This window comes from Juglans regia, chromosome 7 (assembly GCF_001411555.2).
Source record: "Juglans regia cultivar Chandler chromosome 7, Walnut 2.0, whole genome shotgun sequence".
Classification (NCBI taxonomy): Eukaryota; Viridiplantae; Streptophyta; class Magnoliopsida; order Fagales; family Juglandaceae; genus Juglans; species Juglans regia.
Window position 1 is genome coordinate 7,641,937 of NC_049907.1, and position 8,639 is coordinate 7,650,575.

General features: G+C 39.8%; 1 long non-coding RNA gene across 1 annotated transcript; it reads left to right on the plus strand.

Moving 5' to 3' along the window:
* The first annotated feature begins 487 nt into the window (after window positions 1-487).
* Window positions 488-7,891, plus strand: LOC108991040. Its single transcript, XR_001996094.2, has 2 exons — window positions 488-691; window positions 7,372-7,891. It is a non-coding gene; the product is annotated as an uncharacterized LOC108991040 (long non-coding RNA).
* The last annotated feature ends 748 nt before the right edge of the window (window positions 7,892-8,639 follow it).

Consider the following 8,639-nt stretch of genomic DNA (forward strand, 5'->3'; position numbering starts at 1 on the left):
TCAGTTTGATTTTGGTATCATGCATATGCGTATGATGTAGTTAATTATTCTGCAAGAATTAAGACATCCTGCAATCATAGAGAGGAAAAGAAAAAGCATACCCAGGAGATGCCGAGATTGAGAAGAATGAGAATAAATTGGAAGCCCACCGAAAGGTTTGTGTGGAAAAGTGAGGAGTAGAAAATGAAGAGACGAAAAAAGATAAAGGAAACAATTTATGGAAAGTTAAAATCAAATAAGGACAAAACCGATAGAACCATAGAAATGTAGAAAGACCAAAAAGTTAGTCGGTAGAGAAATAACCAAAACAGAACAAAGAGAAAACCTTCTGACCGGTTGGGCTTATAACCCACTAAAAACAGCTCGCCAATAATGTGTTGCCACGTACGCATTTCATCTCTGTGATGGTGTGACCGCACCTCCCCCAATTAGAAGAACCAAAGCCTTCTGTATGATTCTCACAAAAGCTAGAGCCTTCTGTGCGATTTTCACCAAGAGCCTTCTATGCGGTTCTCACCAAAGTTGATGTTTGTGCGATTCTCACCAAAGTCGTCTTGTCCAGGGATCCCTCTCGTGATGGTGCCAGTGAATACCACACCCCCTCGCAACCGTGGCAAGGAGACGAACAGACCCAGCCCCTTCTCGCAACCATGGCTTTGGAGACGGACAACACAACCGAACCCTAGACCAAGTAATGGTTCAATTTTTTGGATCCCATGTGATTCTTCTTCTTCTATTCTCTCTACTTCTTTGATTCTCTCCCTTGTGAATCATGTGATTGCTTATTTTACATAAGCTGATTTAACATTCTCCAGTTGATTTTACATCATTCCTAGAAATGGGTAACTACCTTGATATGGGATTGGGAGGGATTGAAATGGGTAATTGCTTTAATATGATTGAAATTGAATCATGGGATTGGGATGGATTGAAATGGGTAACTGCCTTAATATATATACGCATGGGTAGGAGTGGGCATTGGATTTTTTATTGGTTTCTCCTAAAAATTTGCTGATTGGGATTGTTAAGTTTTTTTTTTTTTTTTGATAGAAAAACAACTTCATCATTGAGATTAAAAGATTACAGACATTTATCAAACCATAAGGTTTGAGAAAGGAAATCTGGAATACTATCCCACCACATTTCAAGATCATCAACTCTCCAAGCGTAACGAGCAAGCTCATGAGCCGCCCTATTACCCTCCCTAAAAACATGTTTAAAAGAAATGCTTTCAAAGCAATTACAAAGTCTTTTAATTTCAGAAAATAAGTTGCCAAGCAAAGAATTCAGCATATCCTCCTTCTGCAAAGACTGAATCATCAATAAACAGTCTGATTCAATTTCAATATGTGCGATGCCCATAGAAGAACAAAACTGCAATCCTCTGAAAACAGCTAACAGTTCAATGGCCTCAGGATCTTCCACCTCTTGTTCACGTTTAGAAGCAGCCATGACCACCATCCCTGCTGCATCCCTTAAAATGACACCAATACCAGCTTGTAATAGATTAGGAAACATTGCACCATCTGTATTTAGCTTGAGTATTCCCTGAGTAGGAGGCCTCCAGCTAAAGCTATCCTTGAGCTGCACCTTAGAACAAACAGACACAGCTTTGAAACTATGCAATAGACCCCAAGAATGATTAACAACATGCCTTGGACTTAATCTGATTTTATCAAATTCAAACTTGTTTCTTCGATACCAGAATCCCCATGCAAGACAGAAAAACAGCTCCAAATTACCAGCATCGACCCCCTCCACCATTTGTAAAACCAGTTCAGTAACATTAGGAGACATAGAATTTATTAAAGAGGGAAATAACTGTAACCAAAAAGCCCGAATGTGAGAACAACTAATCACAGCATGTGCCAAATCCTCCAGAGGATATTGACAGAAACTACAATTAGCTGCTGTAATCACATTTTTCTTTAGCAACTTATCCTTAGAAGGTAAACTATCTTTGCAAACACGCCAAGCAAAGATTTTAATTTTGTTTGGAACTTTCATCCTCCATAAGGCTTTCCATAACTTCTGCTGCCTCCCCATCAAAGAAGACTCTGCTGTACTTGATCCCATATGTGCCAAGATTAGCTTGTAACAACTCCTCACAGAAAACTGACCATTTCTTTCTTGATTCCATATCAATTTGTCAGGGGTACCTTCCGGGAATATCAGAATTCTGTTGATTTCTGCCACAACCATTGGATTGAAGAGAGTTCTGAGTTTTGGAATGTCCCACCTCCTTGTATCCTCATCAATCACAGAAGCCACAACAGCTTCTCTATCATGCATTTGTACACCCACCTCGTGAGCCAAATTCTTATGCCCTGGAAGCCAATAATCTGTCCATAGATGAGCACTTTTACCATCTCCAATCCGCCATCTACATCCCTCCTTCAACCATTTCTTTGCCTCCCAGATACCCCGCCATGTATAAGAGGGACAGTTGCCCAAGCTAGACTCCATAAAATTTGACTTAGAAAAATATCTAGCTTTGAAAAGCTTATGAAGCAAAGTATCCTCTGATTGCATCAACCTCCATCCATGCTTTGCTAAAAGGGCAAGATTAAAAAATCTAAGTCTCTTGAAACCCATTCCTCCCCTACACTTCCTTTCACACATATTGTTCCAACTAACCCAATGAATCCTTTTTTCTTCTTTCTTTTGGCCCCACCAAAATTTAGACATTAAACTTTCCAGCTCCAAACAGAAATTTATAGGTAAGAGAAAACAACTCATAGAATAAGTGGGAATGGATAGGGCCACAGCTTTAATTAAAATCTCCTTACCCCCTTAAGATAGCAATTTCTCCTTCCAACTTTGCAATTTCTGCCAAACCCGCTGCTTAATAGACTGAAACGCCCTTGTTTTTGAACGACCAACAATTGGAGGCAACCCAAGGTATTTTTCATACTGCTGAATTTCACCATTACTCCATAGCAGCCGAATCTCTTCCCTTTCAACCAAACCCACATTACTACTAAACACCATCGCTGTTTTCTCCTTATTGATCTTCTGCCCCGACACACTCTCATAAGCTGTTAGAACAGCTTGTACTCTCCTATTCTCCTCAACATCAGCCTTGCAAAAAATAACACTATCATCTGTGAATAGCAAATGGTTAATATTGGGAGCACCCCTACAAATTTTAATCCCAGAAATATCCCCCCTTATACCTGCTGCATTCAACAAAGAAGTGAGCCCTTCAGTACAAAGAAGAAAAAGATAAGGAGACAAAGGGTCCCCTTGTCTTAATCCCCTACTAGGAAAAATTTGACCTATTGGCTGCCCATTCACCAAAACAGAAAAGGAAACGGATTGAACACATAACATCACCAAAGAAGTGAAAGCTGGCTGAAACCCCATCACGTCCATCACCTTTTTAATAAAACTCCACTCAACTCTATCATAAGCCTTACTCATATCCAACTTCAAAGACATGAATCCTTTCTTCCCCTTTTTTTTGTGTTTTAGAAAATGAACCAACTCGTACGCAATCAGTACATTATTAGTGATTAACTAGCCCGGCACAAAAGCACTTTGATTTTCACCAATAATACAAGGCAAAACAGATTTCAATCTATTGAAAATAACTTTTGATATCAATTTATAAGCCACATTACAAAGACTAATGGGCCTATAATCAGAAACCAAAACAGGATTTTGCTTCTTTGGAATGAGCGTGATAAAAGTATGATTTAATGATTGAGGAAAATCACCTGAATTCAGAGCCTGTAAATCAGCCTCCAAGACAGAATTGCCCACCACATGCCAATATTTTTTATAGAAAGCCGGGGACATGCCATCAGGACCAGGTGCTTTAGAAGGATTCATCTCTGACAAAGCCAACAAAACTTCAGCTTCAGTGTACTGCTCATTCAACCCCTCATTCATACTTGGAGTAACTCTTCCAGCAAGAGACTCAAGAAAATCAGTATTGCCACTTGGATTTGAGCTTTTAAAAAGATCTTCAAAATATTGTAGGAAAATTCTGTCCCTTTGCTCGCCATACTGCCAAACTCCATCCCCATCCTGGATCTTAATCAACTGGTTTTTCCTTCTCCTTTGAGATGCCTTCATGTGAAAATAGCTAGAATTTCGATCACCATCTTTTAGCCACAACGCTTTAGAACGTTGCCTCCACATCACCTCATCCCTTTCCATCCACTGCTGTACCTCCTCTCTAGCCCTCTTATGATCTTCGAACTGTTCTCCTACAGGATCAGAATCATGCAACAATTCCATTTTTTTCCTAGCCAGTCGAAGTTGCTTTTGGACATTGCCAAAACAGTTTAAATTCCAACTCTGTAACTGATAACCACACTCCTTCACCTTCTCCATAATATCCAGCATATGATTTCCCCCAGTCCCCCTACTCCATACTTGCCGAATAATATCCTCACAAGCTGGCTCCCCTAACCACATCTCTTCAGACCTAAACTGTTTTTTACCTCTTTTAAAGCCCATATCCCCTTCCGTATTAACCCATATAAGAATATGATCGGAATAAGCTTCCAATCCATGAGATACAGAAGCATTTGGAAACATATTCCCCCATGGAACATTCGCCAGAGCCCTGTCTAATCTCTCACTAACTCCAAAAGGCCTTACCCTCCTATTACTCCAAGTAAATTTGGTCCCCTTAAACCCCATATCCCGTAAAGCACAATCATTCACCACATCCCGAAAATCAGAAATTTGCCTATTCGACCTTACTCTTCCCCCCCATTTCTCATGATGATGCAAAATTTCGTTGAAATCACCAAAGACCAGCCATGTTTCACCATTTTGCCTGCCCAATGTTCTCAACAAATCCCAAGTTTTGTACCTCTGAGAAACATCCGGAAACCCATAAATTCCGGTTAAAAACCAGGACCCAATCCCAGAAACATCTTCAATCAACGCATCAATATGACATTGGGAATAATTAATAATGGACAAATTAACATCCCTGCCCCACAACAAAGCGAGACCCCCCTTTCGGCCACAACAATCCACTACCAAACAATTAGCAAAACCTAGTTTAAATTTACATACCTCAAATTCGTGCGCTTTCAAACGAGTTTCCTGTAAAAACAGGACTTCGGGAGCTTCCCTCTTCACCAATTCGCAGAGGGTTCGAATGCCCCGTGGGTTCCCAAGCCCATGGACATTCCAACTTATAAGCTTCATTGATCGCGGCGGTGCTGTTCAACAGCCACCGCCAAGTTGTCATCGTAACACTGGGTTGCCTCCGAATCGTTTCCATCGGTTAAACAAATCCGTTTCACCCTCTCTGGTTATGACCTTCCACTTTTTAGAACTTAAAGAAATTGGAGGAACATCAGTCAAAACAGGGGAAGAAATAACTGACAATCGTTTCCATCTTCTGCTTGTAAGCCCATCGGGTTTATTATTAAAAACATGGCTCATATCCACATTGTTTCCCGTCTTAACCAGCCCATCTACACTTGGCCCCATAGTCGAAATTTGAATTCCCATGGAAATACCATCAACTCCTCCGTTTAAAATATCAGCCGCTTCAACTGATTCGTGAATCTTGCTTCCTTCAGCTACTGTCCCTGAAATCTCATCTCCTTGCATATTTACCGCTAAAGATCTTTTTCTTGATGTTGCGAAAACATCGGCTCCTCCATTTATAATCTCATCTGCAGCAACTGACCCTTGAAACTCGCTTCCGTTAGCTACTTTCCTTGTATTCTCGTCCCCATGCATAGTTTCCGCCAAAGATCTTTCCTTAGACGTTGCATAACCATCGGGCTCATTAAACCCCGGATTTTGTGCCGAGTTACTAGGTATCGGTACCACGGTGTTCCCAGTGGCCGCCACCCCCCCTGAGCGGCCTTTTGGATGACCTTCTTGCCGGTTCGTTTCTCTACGGTCCCATGAACGACCTGCACGATAATGATCACCATAACTGGATGCCCGAAACCAAGCTCCATACGGAACAGATCCCATATTATCACCCTGTGCGGCAGTCTGCCTTAATCCACATTCTCGATCCCCATGTCCCAGGCAGCCACACAAATAACAGAAATTGGGTAATCTCTCATACGAGAAACGAACCCAACACGATTCGCCATTTCCCATAGTGAACTTTGTTCCCCTTAACAACGGTTTCAACACATCAAGAGTTATCCGAACTCGTAAAAACTCTCCCCAAGCCACTTCCCCCTTAGCCAAATCTACTTCTTCAACCTTCCCTATTTTCTTACCAATACGGTCCCCCACATATGCATTCCGAGCACGCAATGGGAGATCATGAATCCGAACCCAAAAAGTAGCTTCCTAGATTTTGATCTAATGCACTTGTTTACTCCCGTCGACTTCCTGCACCAACACTAACTGCTTATCAAAAGACCAAGGGCCCTCTCTCAATACCCGCTCCTTATCCCGAAGGTCTTCAAACTCTGCCAAAAATAGATTTGCATTAAGATCCCGAAAACACATTCCACGCACCGGCCGCCATGCTCGTGTCATTGTCAATTTGAACGCATCTCGATTATAAAGCTTATCAGTAAAAAGAGACAAAAACAACCCCTTTCCTTTACAAAGAGAAAGTTCTTCTAACTCACTAGCGTCCACCACCACTTCTTCCTCCTCTTGATCCGTCAACGATAACCGTTTATATAACCCATCTAGATCAGTATCCATACTAGCAGCAACACCTAAATCCCAAGCAAGAAAACTAGGGCTGCACTAGGCAGAAAAAACCTCTACTTTGCCCTCACTGCGTAGAGAGAACTAAGAGAGGGAAACTGACTTGGATTGTTAAGTTAGATGACCATATTGTAGTTAAATAACCATAATGATTGCTAATTGCTGATTGGTTGATAAGTTTTGAAAATGTGCTGATTTGGAGTGAGCTTGCTAAGTTATGAAAAATTACTAATTGTTGATTGTTGATAGGGAGTGAGCTTGCTAAATTATGAAAATTTGCTAATTTCTGATTGCAGATTGGGAGTGAGCTTGGTAGATGACAATATTGAATTTCTGATTGTAGTCATGAAAATTTGCTGATTGTTGATTGGCAATGAGCTTGCTAAGTTAGATGACCATACTGTAGTCATGTTTTTGTACTCATGTTTGGCCCTTTTTGCACCTTTAAATTTTCCTCCATATATGCACCATATATGTGAATGCTAAGTTAAGAACAATGGATTCAAATCCGTTGTGTGGAGGAAATGAGAAAAACTGAAAGTATTAAAATTCTCAAACTAGTAGTGACTTTCTACTGAAATTAAGGGGCCTCATTTTAAGGTGCTTTGCCATAAAGAAAAGCATGCCCACTCTAAGAAATTGGTTCATTTATAGTAATTCAAATATATGCATGATACATTCATTTTCATTTACTATCCTTTGTTTGGCTAGTTTATGACAGAAAATGAGAAGTTTCGGTTCTCATTCCGGCTCAAGTTCTTAGACTGCAAGAGGGGAAGATAAAGTGCCAGTGGAGAGACCATTTTGTTATTGTGGCATCCAAGCGAAAGTACAGATTTCTGGAAAGGCCCATAATTTTGGTAGAATATTTTACAATTGTCCAAAATTATAAGAATAAAGCACAACGTGAATTTTTTGAATGGATTGATCTTCAAAGTGATCACAACAACTGCTATAAGATGATGTTAGAGTTAGCAGAATGAAGAAATGAGAGGGTACTTCATGAACGTCCAGGCATCGAACAATCCAAATTACAAGTAATGGAGAAAAAGTACAAGGGAATGTTGAAAATGTTGTTCATATCAGGGTTATTTTTTTCATATTTTGTATTGTAATTTTGATGTTGCCAAAGAACGACAATGTATGTTGGCCAATGCTGCAACTCATATAACTCGCTGTAATTTGTTAGTGTAATGGACATGAAGTGAATGTAATAGACGTGTTTGGAACATTTTTTGAAATTTTATGTTGTAATTTGTGGGTATAAAGTGAACAACTCAAAATTTTTGGGACGGTTACTAATAATGAAGCTGAGTTACGTGCAGTGGTGAAAGGAATAAAATATTGTCGTCAGCTAGGGCATTTTTGTATTGATATTGAATGTGATTCTTTAATTGTGGTGAAATGGTTGGGGGAAAAATGTACAGTTTGGTATCTCTGTAATTTTTGGGATTAATTGTTAGCCCTTTTGGACGGTTTTAATTTTTCTATTAATCATTTGTATAGAGAAGGTAATAAGATAGCAAATGAGTTAGCTAGAGGTGGTGCTATGGGAAGAGAGTGTTTTCTTTCTGATGTTGCCCAGTTATCTCAAGAAGTGAGGGGGTTGCACAAGCTGGATAGGATGGGAACATGTTATGTTAGACGGAGGTAATAGTGTTTTGGGGTAGGATTGGTTTGTTGGGCTGTATTTTTAGTGAGATTGAAATTGTTTGGTGTATTGTAATAATGTGGTGTGTTTGTAAGAATGTTTTTCCTCAGCCACAAGTGAGGGTATTAATAAAATTGGAGAAGAGTCGCTATTGGACATGTGACCCTAACTCTTTAAAAAATAAATAATTAAAAAAAAAGTGAATGTAATAGACGTGTTTTGAACATCTTTTTGAAGTGCCTGTCTCTTGCATTGAAAATTTTTTGGATATTCACTTCAGATGCTCTTATCAATAATCTTCAAAATTTGTCCAAAATATAGGCACTTC